This window comes from Papio anubis, chromosome X (genome assembly GCF_008728515.1).
Source record: "Papio anubis isolate 15944 chromosome X, Panubis1.0, whole genome shotgun sequence".
NCBI lineage: Eukaryota > Metazoa > Chordata > Mammalia > Primates > Cercopithecidae > Papio > Papio anubis.
The window spans coordinates 102,106,853-102,121,643 of NC_044996.1; positions in this window are offsets into that span (position 1 = coordinate 102,106,853).

Below are 14,791 nucleotides of genomic sequence, written 5' to 3' on the forward strand. Positions count from 1 at the left end.
AACATAAAGGGCCTAAATGCATCATTTTAAAGATATAGACTGGCAAATTGTATCAAAAACAGGATCCAACCTTCTGCTGCCTTCAAGACCCATCTTACATGTAATGACTCCCACAGGCTCAAAGTAAAGAGATGGAGAAAGATCTGTCATGCAAATGGAAAACAAAAAAGAGCAGGAGTCACTATTGTATCAGACAAAACAGACTTTAAACCACAAGAATTAAAAAAAAAAAAAAAGACAAAAAAGGTCATTATATAAAGATAAAGGGTTCAACAAGATTTAACTATACAAAATATATGTGCACCCAACATGAAGCATCTAGATTTATAAAACAAATACTACTACACCTAATAAAAGAGATAGTCATACAATAATATTGGGGGAATTCAACACTCCACTCACAGCACTAGACAAATCAAGGCAAAAAACTAGTGAAGAAAATTGGGACTTAAATTGGACTTTTGACCAAATGTACCTAATATGCATCTAGAGAATACTCTACCTAACAATCACAGAGTATACATTTTTCTCATCGGTGCATGAAATGTTATTGAAAACTGACCACATGCTTGGTCATAAAGCAAGTCTCAACAAATTTGAAAAATCAAAATCATATCAAGCATCTTCTTGGACCACAGTGGAATAAAATTAGAAATCAATACCAAGAGGAACTCTCAAAACCACATAAGTACATGGAAATTAAACAATTATTTCCTGAATGACTTTGGGGCAAAAAATAAAGTTAAGCTGGGAATTTAAAAAATGGAAATAAATGAAAATAGAGACACAACCTACCAAAACCTCTGGAATATAGCAAAAGTAGTGTGAAAAGGAAAAGTTATAGTGATAAATGCCTACATAAAAAATACAGAAAGATCTCAAATTAACAACTCAATGTCACACTAAAATAGAAATACAGGAGCAAACAGTCTCAAAGCTAACACAAGTAAAGAAGTAATAAAAATCAGAGAAGAACTAAGTGAAATTCAGAACAAAATCACATACAAAGGATCAATAAAAGGAAAAGTGAGTTCTTTCAAAGGATAAACAAGATCAATAGACCACTAGCTAGATTAACCAAGAAAAAAAGAGAAAAGATTCAAATAAGCAAAATCAGAAATGACAAAGTTGACATTACAAGTGATACCAGAGAATTACAAAAAGATCCTCAGAGACTACTATAAATATCTCTATGCACACACTCTAGAAAACCTAGAGGAAATGGATAAATTCCTGGAAAGCATTTGATAAAAACTCTCAATAAACTGTGCATCAAAGGAACATATCTCAAAATAATAAGAGCCATATATGACAAACCCACAGCCAACATTCATGCCAAATGGATAAAAGTTAACAGAATTCTTCCTAAGAACTGGAACAAGATGAGGATGTCCAATCTCACCACTCCTATTCAACATAGTACTAGAAGTTCTAGCCAGAGCAATCAGGCAAGAGAAAAAAATAAAACACATCTAAATTACAAAAGAAGTACAAATTATCTCTGTTCACTGACAATAGAATCCTATGCCTACAAAACCCTAAAGATTCATCTGAATGACTCCTGGACCTGATAAATGACTTCAGTAAAATTTCAGGTTACAAAATGAACATACAAAAATCAGTAGCTTTTTTATACACCAACAACATTCAAGCTGATAACCAAATAAAGAATTAAATCTGATTTACAATAATCACACACAAAATAACCCCTACGAATACATTTAACAAAGGAGTTGAAAGATCTCTACCAGGAGGACTACAAAACACTGATGAAAGAAACTATAGATGATACAAACAAATGGAAAAACATTCAATGCCCATAGATTGAAAGAATTAATATTGATAAAATGACCATACTTCCTAAAGCAATCTACATATTTAACACAATTCCTGTCAAATTACCAACATTATTTTTCACAGAACTAGAAGTAAAAATTCTAAAATTCATATGGAACAAAAAAAAGCCTGAATAGCCAAAGCAGTGCTGAGCAAAAGGAACCAAGTCAAAGCCATCACATTACCCCAATTCAAGCTATAATACAAGGATATAGTAACCAAAACAGCATGCTACTAATACAAAAATAAACGCATAGATCAATGGCATAGAATAGAGAACCTAGAAATAAATCCACACACTTATAACCAACTAATCCTTGACGAAGTCAAGAAAAATAAACAGTGGGAAAAGAAGTGCCTACAAATTTTATTCAATAAATGGTATTGGGAAAGCTGACTAACTATATGCAGAAGAATGAAACTGGACCCCGACACAAAAACTAACTTAAGATGGATTAAAGAATTAAATGTAAGACCTTAAGTGATAAAAATATAAGGAAAAGAAAAACTAGGAAAAACAATTCTGGATATTGGCCTAGAAGAATTTATGACTAAGACCTGGAAAGCAAATGCAACAAAATAAAACTTGACAACTGGGACTTAATTTAATTAAAGAGTTTCTGCACAGCCAAAGAAACTATCGCCAGAGTAAACAGACAGCCTTCAGAATGGGAGAAAATATTTGCAATCTATGCATCTGACAAAGGACTAACACCCAGATCTGTAAGTAACTTAAACTAATCAACAAGAGAAAACAAGTAGCCCCATTAAAAAGTGGGCCAAGGACACAAACAGACATTTCTCAAAAGAAGTCCGACAAGCAGTCAACAAATATGAAGACATGTTCAGCATCACTAATCATTAGAGAAATGCAAATTAAAACCACAATGAGATATCATCTCACACCAGTCAGAATGGCTATTATTAATAAGGCACAAAATAAGACATGTGAGTGAGGATGTGGAGAGAAAGGAATGCTTATACAGTGCTGGTGGGAATATAAATTAGTTCAACCTGTATGAACAACAGCAGGGATATTTCTCAAAGAATTAAAAACAGACTGAGTATGGTGACTCATGCCTGTAATCACAGCACTTTGGGAGGCTGAGGCAGGTGGATCACTTGAGGTCAGGAGTTTGAGACAAGCCTAGCCAACATAATGAATTCTTGTCTCTACTAAAAATTCAAAAAATTAGCCAGGCGTGGTGGCAGGTGCCTGTAGTCCCAGCCACTTGGGAGGCTGAGGCAGGAGAATCACTTGAACCCAGGAGGCGGAGGTTGCAGCGAGTCAAGATCACACCACTGCACTCCAGCCTGGGCAACAGAGTGAAACTCTGTCTCAAAAAAAATAAAAAATAAAAAAAGAATTAAAAATAGAACTACTCTTTGACCCAGCAATTCCACAACTGAGCAGCTACCAAAAGGAAAAGAAATAGTCTTATCAAAATGAAACCTGCACTTGTATGTTCATCACGGCACTATTCACTATAGCAAAGTCATGGGATCAAACAAAGTGTCCATCAATGGTGTATTGGATAAAGAAAATGTTGTATATATGTACCAGAGAATACTATGCAGCCATAAAAATAATAAAATCATGTTCTTTGCAGCAACATATATGTAACTGGAGGCCATTATTCTAAGTGAAGTAACTCAGAAACAGAAAATCAAGTAGTGCACATTCTCACTTAGAAATAGGAGGTAAAGAAAGGGTACATATACACATAAAGATGGAAAACAACAGACATTAGGGACTCCAAAAGTGGGGAGAGAGGGAAAGGGCAAGGGTTATAAAATTACTTATTGGGTGATATGTTTACTATTTGGGTAATGGGTTTACTGGAAGTCCAAACCCCAGAATTATGCAATACAACCATGTAACAAACCTGCACATGTACCCACTGAATCTGTTTTTGTTTTTTTAAGACTTAAGAGAAAAACAACAACAAGAAGTACAATAGGTAAATAAGAGTTTCACAAAGTGATAATTTCTTTGCCAGAGTAATTTTCTGTGCTATATAAAATACAATTCAAGAACATTTCCTAAAATGGGAAGACTTTAGTCACTAACTGCAAGGGTTCCACAAGAGTTTAGCATCATGGATTTTTAAAAAGTCAGTTCCAGTGCCTTTTCTTTGGAACCCCAGAATACCAGAGATAAAAAGAGGGTCCTGAAATACACTAGAGAAAAAAATTAGATCACTAACAAAGCATATAAAATAAGAATAACATTTAACTTCTTAGCAATGTTAGAAGTTGGAAAACAATAGAAGTATATCTAAACCAAATATAAGAGAGGAAAAATAGTTTTTTTCTGTACCCTTCATAGTTCTTAGTTGGGATGGACCCCTGTAATTGAGACAGATTAACAAGAGAAAAAGTAATAATATGTATAACTCATGTATACATAGGAAATACCCAAGAGAATGTGAAATCTCAAAGAAGTGGCTTTGACTTCAAGCTTAAACATTATCAGTGGACCCGGCTGGGCACGGTGGCTCATGCCTGTAATCCCAGCACTTTGGGAGGCCGAGGCGGGCAGACCATGAGGTCAGGAGATCCAGACCATCCTGGCTAACACGGTGAAGCCCCATCTCTACTAAAAAATAGAAAAAATTAGCCAGGTGTGGTGGCGGGAGCCTGTAGTCCCAGCTACTTGGGAGGCTGAGGCAGGAGAATGGCGGGAACCGGGGAGGCGGAGCTTGCAGTGAGCCAAGATCATGCCACTGTACTCCAGCCTGGGAGACAGAGCGAGATTCCATCTCAAAAAAAAATACATATATATATACACACACACACACACACATATATATATACATATATTATCAGTGGAAACAAAGAAAGAGGGTGAGAGAGGCCAGTAATGGGAAGATGTCCAGGAAAGATACAATAAATAAGGGTAAGATTTATTTTGTAGATTTAACTCCAGCCTTTTTAATTGATAAGAATCTCTAGTGATTTATCCTTCCCTTTCCTCCTGGTATAGAGAGGGAGACACCCTTAGAAATGGAGATTTCTTTTATAGATGTAAAATTTATCTTACAAAAGGCTAATGTTTATTCTATTTTTATAGTTTCTTCTGTGTCTGCAGTTTATCAAAATAATCAGCTCAAAATAATCCTTCTGCCTAAGAGAGATATTTTGGGGTGGCATATCTTGGGCTCCTACATAGACAAATCAAAGATAAACAGTAGAGACATAATTTTTGGAAATACGGAGGTAAACAGAAGAAATGGCTAAAAAGCCCTCTGGAAAATAGAGTAGGAAGGAGAGTAGGGACTGCTGTTTGCTTGTTTTGTTATAAGCCCAGCCCAACTATTTAACTTTTCAAACTATCAAAGGTATAAATGAAAATTGTTTTTCAAAATAAGGTGTGAAGCCTAGATTGAATAATCTTTGAGATTACTGGCAGTTTACTCTATAAAGTGTTTGAGTGTATTAGCTGTGTTACAATTGGCACAGTATAGCATTTTCTTGTGCATAGAAGCATGGAAATTATTTTGTAGAGGCCACGTGGAGTGGGGGAATTCCTCTTTATTCTCTGAAGGTTCACTGAAAAATCAACTCACAAAAGAAGATTAACTGGATAAAAAGCATAAATATTTATTAATGTTCACACAGGGGAGAACCACAGAGTGATTACCCCATATCCCAATGTGGCCCAGACACTTATATAACCTGATTTCAGGGTGGGATGAATATAAGTAACTCTACTGAGGGCCAATGAATGATTTCCAGGGAGAATGAATGGATTGAGGAACAGAGATTAACTTGTAAATGGTTCTCTTTAGAAATGGAATGAACCTGAGAGACATATGTTATCTTGTTAAGGAATCTGTTCAGGTGTGATGTAAATTCTTGGTCTCCTTTTCTGCAGTAGATAGTGAGAGAACAGGGAGGGAAAAGAAAAACAATTGTTCTCCTTAGTGGGTCCATGAGGTCTTTATGTAGATAGGGAAAAAGTCTCTTCCAGTGTCTGTTGATTGCTAAGGGCCTTTAATTCAAAATACTAATTATATCAGGGAATAATTTTTGGGGTGAAGTTTCCTGCACTCCTTCAAATGTTAATATAAGGTGTGATTCTTCTCCAAAACAGCACAATGATTGTTAAGTGCCAGGCATTTAAAATAATTGATAATAGGCCGGGCGCGGTGGCTCAAGCCTGTAATCCCAGCACTTTGGGAGGCCGAGACGGGCAGATCACGAGGTCAGGAGATCGAGACCATCCTGGCTAACACGGTGAAACCCCATCTCTACTAAAAAACACAAAAAACTAGCCGGGCGAGGTGGTGGGCGCCCGTAGTCCCAGCTACTCGGGAGGCTGAGGCAGGAGAATGGCGGGAACCCGGGAGGCGGAGCTTGCAGTGAGCTGAGATCCGGCCACTGTGCTCCAGCCTGGGCAACAGAGCGAGACTCCGTCTCAAAAAAAAAAAAAAAAAAATTAAATAAATAAAATAAAATAAAATAAAATAATTGATAACTGATTATCACAATAATCCTGCATGTTAGTTAAGATTTAGAAACAGATTCAGCAAGATCAAGCTACTTGTCCATGCTAACAATTACTTAATGGCAGAGAGGAGTTTTTAAATAGGTTAATTTGACTACAAAATCCAAAGTACTGTCTATAACATAGACTCTACCTGACCTTAAGATATTATACAAATATAATATATAGGAGCTGTTTAGGCTTTGTATGTAAGATGATGAAAACGTACCCTTAGTGGATACAGTTTCAGGCACTACAACTTTCCAGGTGACACTAAAAGCAGCCAAGTGAAGAAAAAGAGAAAAGAGTATACACACGCACAAAATTAAAACACAGACATATAAACACATGGGGGAAGAATTTAAATGATGACAAAGCCTAAACAAAGAATAATTACTATTATAAAGTACAGATAGCACATGTAGAAAGATATTTCAAATGACAAATGGTCTCTTTACTCATTTTCTTTTCTTTTTTCTTTTTTTTTTTTTTTTTGAGACGGACTCTTACTCTCTTGCCCAGGCTGGAGTGCAGTGGCACGATCTAGGCTCACCGCAACATCCGCCTCACGGGTTCAAGCAATTCTCCTGCCTCAGCCTCCCAAGTAACTGGGACTACAGGTGCCCGCCACCACGCCTGGCTGATTTTTGTATTTTTAGTAGAGATGGGGTTTCACCATACTGGTCAAGCTGATCTTGAACTCCTGACCTCAAGTGATCCACCTGCCTCGGCCTCCCAAAGTGCTGGGATTACAGATGTGAGCCACCACACCTGGCCTTCTCTATTCAGTAAAACTGATCAGGAGAAATTAAGAATAAGGTCAGAATTTATTATAATTTTATAACTTTTGTTAAAAGAAAAATTTAGACAAATTAAATTGAACAGAGTTTAACTGAGCAAAGATTGATTCATGAATTGTGCAGCCCCCAAACCAGAAAAGATTCAGGGAAACTCTGCACTGTCACATAGTTGGAGAGGATTTATAGGCAGATAAAGGAAAGTGATGAACAGAAAATGGAAGTGAGGAACAGAAAGATCTGGATTGGTTGCAAGATCTAGATTGGTTGCATCTTGTTGTCTACCTTATTTAGGCATGTTTTGAAGAGCTGTCTACTTTTGATTGGCTGAAACTCAGTGATTGTACATGAGTAGGTTAGTCTCTTTACACATCCAATTATGTTACAGTTCATTATGAACAGAGAAACTTTTAGGCCAAACTTAAAATATATAAGGAGCCTTAGCTTTAGCCTAAACTTAACAATCTCTTCCACCCCCTTGGGGGAACCTCTCAATTTTGAGAGGTTGACCAAAACTAGGTATTGATGTCATTCTGTCACCATCAAAAATGTACTTATTTGTTCTCAAATCCTACTGGGAAGTAGAACAGTGTACTTATCATTGTGCAACAAGAAGTGTCAGCAACTATACAGATTATTTTCTGTTCAGCCAATAAGAAATCTAAAGCAAGTTTATTATCTAGTACAACTTTAGCAAAAGAATTTGAAGAAGTCTATTGTACAACCATAGCCTTTGCAGGAGAATCTGCTATAGAACCTATTATGAAAGATAAGTTTCTAATCATCTCATTTACTCCAAACCATGGAACAAAAGATCCAGTACATCATGACCATCCAGAAGGGTGAAGGCCTCCTGGCAATGTTCTCTTTAACATTATAATGTAGGTTAAGAGGAGTGGACCACTGTTCTGTTTCTGATTGATCATGGAGCAACAAAGGTACCAACAAATTAAAAATTCTCAACCACACGGAACTTTCATCTTCCACCTATCAAGGCATAAGGTTGCCTTGTATAAGGTCAGCTGTAAAATCCTCCACAAATAAAAGTGTACCCCATGCGTGCACACAAGACTTCCTTTCCAGTTCCATTGCTCGTAAAGGCATAAGCAAGGAAAGAAAATTATTTGAGGTCTCTCATGATAGCAGAGGTGTCTTTGTCTATGATCTTGGGAAAGCTGTCCATATCAGAGCTGCCATCTGCTTCCAGGGAGAAACTTCCATGATTAACTAGACCTTAAGATCTCCAAAGTGTGTACAATTCCGAGAGTCTGGAGGGGTCCCTCTGAGTTGTGAGATGATGGATCCAAGAATTGAGGTCTCAAAGTTTTTCTGTAGCATGGGTGGCAAGGGAAGTCTTTCTCTGATGCAATTTCCAGAGGACCTGATATGGTTTGGCTGTGTCCCCACCCAAATGTCATCTTGAATTGTAGTTCCCATAATCCCCACATGTCTTAGGAGGGACCCAGTAGGAGGTAATTTAATCATGGGGGCAGTTACCCTCATGCTGTTCTTGTGAGAGTGAGTTCTCATGCATGATATCTTATTTATTTTTTTTTTTTGAGACACAGTCTGGCTCTGTTACCCAGGCTGGAGTGCAGTGGTGTGATCTCGGCTCACTGCAGCCTCCACCTCCCAGGGTCAAGCAATTCTCCTGCCTCAGCCTCCTGAGTAGCTGGGATTACAGACGCCTGCCACCACGCCCAGCTAATTTTTGTATTTTTAGTAGAGACAGGGTTTCACTGTGTTGGCCAGCCTGGTCTCAAACTCCTGACCTCGTGATCTGCCCACCTCAGTCTCCCAAAGTGCTGGGATGACAAGTGTGAGTCACCATGCCCATCCTATCTGATGGCTTTTTATGGGGCTTTTGCTCGGCACTTCTCCTTGCTGTCACCATGTGAAGAAGGATGTCTTTGCTTCCCCTTCCACCCTGATTGTAAGTGTCTTGAGGCCTCCTCAGCCCTGCAGAACTGTGAGTCAATTAAACCTCTTTCCTTTATAAATTACCCAGTCTTGGCTATGTCTTTATTAGCAGCATGAGAACAGACTAACGCAGGACCCAATCTGCAGGTTTTAGATTGTGGAGGGTTTAATTGTCCTCAGTTAGTGGAGAGTGAAAAGCTTCCTTTACTTGGCGAAAATAAACTTCAGCATAATGCATTAACATCTTGCAGCATTTAGTCATATCAGAGTTTAGGAGTGGAAGATATATGAGTTTCTATTAGGAGCATAGGCCTTCCAGTGACTATTTCATAAGGAGTCAACTTATATTTTCCAATGGCAGTGGATTTGATTGTCATCAATCTGCAATACCTTTGGTTAAGGTAATTTAGTCATTTAGTTAGCTTTGTCTAATGCTGTTGTATCTGGAATATCTTATTTAACTGCTTTACAATATGTCCAGTGAAACAAGTATCTTTATCACTAGAGATTTCTCTAGGAATGCCCTATGAGGAAAACACATTTCCCAATAGCCTTTTAGCTATTATTATAGCATCAGCCTTCTTGCATGGGAAAGCCTATATTTTTATGAATTTGTTATTAATATATGTTCCAAAATTGTATGAAATTCCTAAAATTCTGATATATCTTGGTATGTTATCAGTTATAATCATGGTTATTATGTTAAGTTGTAGGCCACAAAAATAACCAAATTTCATTGGCACTTGTGTCTCTAAGATAATTGTAAGTAATTTTTACAGTTAATTGCTTAATTCTGATGCATTTTCTGAAAGTTCTTTATAAGTAAGGAAAATCCTAGAGTATTATGTCTTCAAGGAGGTTCATAGAGAAGATTAAAAAACCATGCATTTAAAATGACACTAGAGTGAAATCCCTCTATAAGTGTTCAAATGGCCCATCAGGTAGCAGAAACATACCTGAAGTTTTTATTGTCTTCCCAGGATTATGGGTTTGACAAAACAAACATTTGTCATATATCATTTTTTTAAATTTAGAACAGCCATTAAATACACACACACACACACACACACACACGAACACACATGTGCACGCACATATTTCTTATTTGGTTTATTTTATCTCTTCCATGATGAGTCATGGAGTGCTGAACTTATAATAATGAAAGCTTTAAGGACTCAGGACAAACCAGGCAGATGCATAGGCTGTCCCTGAGTCCATGATTAACAATAGACTTATATCTTCTTAAATGCCAATTTTGTTTCTCCAATTTGGTTGCATAACACTGCTTATTAAATGGGTTATCATAGGTAATTTGACTTGGACCATGGAGTTCATTCAAATTACATATCTTAATAATTTCAGTACTGGTTGATTTAGCGTAAGAATCTGGCATAGTATTTCACTGGTATTCAATTAATTCTTATCCTGCTCTAGTTAGCAGTTTTATACAGAAGTCAGTCTCCTCATTAGAGTTCTGGGGACTATTACACAGTTCAAATGATATGATCCTAAAGTTATGAGAAGCCTATATTCAAGACTGCTTGTCTTATTTTATCCTCTCTAGGAACCTTCTTGAAGACATAATACTCTAGGAATTTTCTTACTTGTAGGGAGCTTTCAGAAAATGCATCAGAATTAAGCAATTAACTGTGGAGATTGCTTAACATTATCTTAAAGGCACAAGTGCCAATGAAATTTGGTTATTTTTGTGGCCTACAACTTAACATAATAACCATGATTATAACTGATAACATACTAAGAAATGTCAGAATTTTAGAAATTTCATACAATTTTGGAACATATATTAATAACAAATTCATAAAAATATAACTCAAAAAGGATTAAACATCATGTTGTATTTGACAATGCTTCCCATATAACTTGGCGTGTCAAATGAGCCTGTTTACTGTCTCTCCTTTGGATGCTGAAGGGCGCTCTGTAACACCTTAAATTGAGTTTGAGGTCAAAAGACTTAATTTTAAAATTTAATTTCAATTTTGGGAAGTCAAGTAAGTCAAAGGTTTAAAACACTTAATAAAAATAAAATCACGGTCACTATAAAATAATAGTCATTAATTTATCCAGAGTATTAATTAAAACGCTGTTAAAAAGCAAAAATGTTTATTTTGTGATAGAGAGGAAACTCAGTTTTCTAAACAATCAAAAGACCTAATAAAGACAGCATGAGACAGAATCTCTCTCTCCTTTTCCCTCCTTTTTTGCAGTTTACTCAAAAGGTGAACAAAAATATTTTACTTTATTTATTTAATACTACACGAAATTCTTGCTTGAAAGACAAAACCAAATTTTACTTTTGTATTAGTGTATTATAAATACTAATCTTAAAGCTATTTGAATAAAACCTTATGAACAAACTAATGTCAGTCAGCTTTTGATCACATAAGATCTTCACAAACCTTTATAATCTTACAAATTTTTTTTCTATTTTCTTTTTTCCCAACTTTTGATCTCATTTGGTTTCATCAGTATTTTTTAAGTTTAAAACAAGTTCAAGTAACTTGTGTGTGTGTGTGTGTGTGAGACAGAGTCTCGCTCTGTCACCCAGACTGGAGTGCAGTGGCGTGATCTTGGCTCACTGAAACCTCTGCCTCCTGGGTTCAAGTGATTATTCTGCCTCAGCCTCCCAAGTAGCTGGGATTAGCTGGTCTTGAACCCCTGACCTCAAGTGATCCACCTGTCTTGGCCTCCCAAAATTCTGGGATTACAGGCATTGAGCCACAATGGTTGGCCTAAAGTAACTTTTTAACTATACTTTTTTCATCAAGCACACATGTTTATGCCTTTACAACTCTCCTCACCAAAAATATATCTTGTTTTTCTTTATACACTCTGTATACAGAATTGTTTCTCTTATATCTAGTTGTTTTAATTACATGTATCAACTACAAATGTAACTCTTAGTAATTCTACTTTTCTGTTTTTTTTTTTTTTTTTTTTTTTTTTAAGAAGGAGTCTCACTCTGTCACCCAGGCTGGAGTGCAGTGGTGCAATCTCGGCTCACTGCAACCTCCGCCTCCTGAGTTCAAGCAATTCTCTGCCTCAGCCTCCCGAGTAGCTGGGATTACAGGCACCCGCCACCATACCCGGCTAATTTTTGTATTTTTGGTACAGACAGGGTTTCACCAAGTAATTCAATTTTTTAGTGAAAATCTAGAGACCAAGTAATTTTAAACTGTCTTATATCAGTATTTGTAGATTTAAAAAGCCATTTAAAAATTTTTAGAAAGCCATTTTCCTTATTTGTTTTGTTTATTGCTATCTAAATATATTTAGTTTTTTAATATCATATAAAAATAAGATACCAAAGTATGTAAACTTAAAATTATGGTTAATAATTGTTTTAGTATTTTAACTTACCTAGAAATGACTCAGACAACTTTGTGACTATGTATTACTTAATATTATATAACATAACTTAAAACAATTTAAATTAGTGAAAAATAATTGAAAATATGACACAGGCACCCTTCTTAATGTGTCCCACACTTTTCCTGGGTCCCAAGTACCTATATGGCACCCAAGGATGGCTATAAAGGACAGGGTCTATCTGCATCCTAAATTTACATACCAGGTGTAGAGTTCAGGACAGAGCACAGAGCTGTGAAAAAAGATGCCTGGAGGATCTGATTATTCTTAGCATGGCCAGGAGGCAAAGTTAGGCCAGAGAGGATGAGGATTAGGCTTTACTATGCCTTATAGCTGGTAGTCTAGGCACTGAGGATATATCCCCAGGTCTCAACACATCAACCCATCCAGACCCCAGAATCCAGTCTCAAAACCAAAAACATAAACTCACAGACAAATCAAGCATCACAAATATTACAGAAGCAGCAGTTTTATGACCTTAGAACATGTAGCAGAGATGGCACAAACCTGTCTGACTAGTAAACAGAGGCAAAATTATCTGAATTATATTTAACTGACAATTTTAGAGTCATTTCTATTTTATTTTGATAATTTTAAAGCTAGTTTTATTTGCCAAATATCACATACACACAATACATAAAGACATATAGACATACAAATAAACAGATCTTATAGCTTTCATAGAGAATTTTCATTTGCCGGTTTCCAAATAGTTTTTCTTTTTCCCATTCAAATGATCAATTTCCAATTACCTGTTTCATTGACCTAAGCAACTGTTAGCTAAGCAATACTAAATTTGCATTTTTAAAGGGATGACTCTTACGTGAAACAAAGTAGAAAATTTATAACTCAAAAGTATAGATCTGAGTCTCCAGCCCTAAATACTGTACTATCATTTGCTCAAATCAAAAAAAGAAAACAAGAAAAAAAAGGTTGTAGGTAAAGATCCAGTTAAGATAAAGATGACCTGAGGAAAGTACCTTAAACAAAGGTAAGTCTTTTTATATAAATTTAAAACAATGGTAAGAGTTTCTAGTCATTTAGTCCTCCCTCTCTTTCCCAGGGTACAGAGGCAAGCAGGCCCCCTTCAAAGGGTGATCTTTTAATAGATACCAATTTCTTTTATAAAAAGATTTCAAATTATCCAGCTAAAAGCCAGAAAGGTATATCTTGGAAACCAATTTAGTTCAATAGGCAATCTTTTAAACTTAGCTACTATTTCTTAGCTAAATTTACTGAGTTCAGGGTGGAGCCAATTAAAGAATAGGGCAAAGAATATATTCTCTATACATTAACTCAGTATGGATAACTCTGAAAAAGAAGTAAGCCTGCTTTACCTGAGGGCCTGCCTTTTATAAACAGTTTATCCAGGATAGCTTTGTTTTAGTCTTTAGGATTAGCTAGTAACTAAGCTAGAAACTTAGCGTATTATTTTTCTTATCAATTGGTCACTTACAATGTTTACTTGCCTTTTATAAAGTATCTTCTCATAGAGGGAATAAAAATATTGAAATCTTTTTTTTTTTTTTTTTTTTTGAGACAGTATCTCACTCTTGTCCCCCAGGCTGGAGTGTGATGGCATGGGATCTCGGCTCACTGCAACCTCCGCCTCCTGGGTTCAAGTGATTCTCTTGCCTCAGCCTCCCGAGTAGCTGGGATTACAGGCACCCACCACTATGCCCAGCTAATTTTTGTATTTTTAGTTGAGACAGGATTTCACCATGTTGGCCAGGCTGGTCCTGAACTCCTGACCTCAGGTAATCCACCTGCCTTGGCCTCCTGAAGTGCTGGGATGACAGGCGTGAGCCATTGCGCCCGGTCTGAGATGGAGTTTCATTCTTGTTGCCCAGGCTGGAGTGTAATGGCACGATCTTGGCTCACCACAACCTCTGCCTCCCAGGTTCAAGAGATTCTCCTGCCTCAGCCTCCCGAGGAGCTGGGATTACAGGCGAGTGCCACCATGCCTGGCTAATTTTGTATTTTTAGTAGAGACAGGGTTTCTCCATATTGATCAGGCTGGTCTCGAACTCCCGACCTCAGGTGATCTGTCCACCTTGGCCTCCCAAAGTGCTGGGATTGCAGGCGTGAGCTACTGCACCAGGCCTTTAAAATACTGAAATCTTTTTAGAAGCTTGTGCACGTCAACAGGCATCCCTGGGTTAATCACATCAACAAGCATCCCTGGGTTACCCTATTTCAGGAGCCCTCATTTTAAAAATATACTTCTTAAAGTCCAGTGTTTTTCATTTGTAACATCCACTGTCCTTTTAAATTATTCTTAATCAGATTTCACCATTTCTGTGTTTGCTGTTTCTGGGACCTAATACATATACATGTATAGGTAGATGTTGCCACAAGGTGG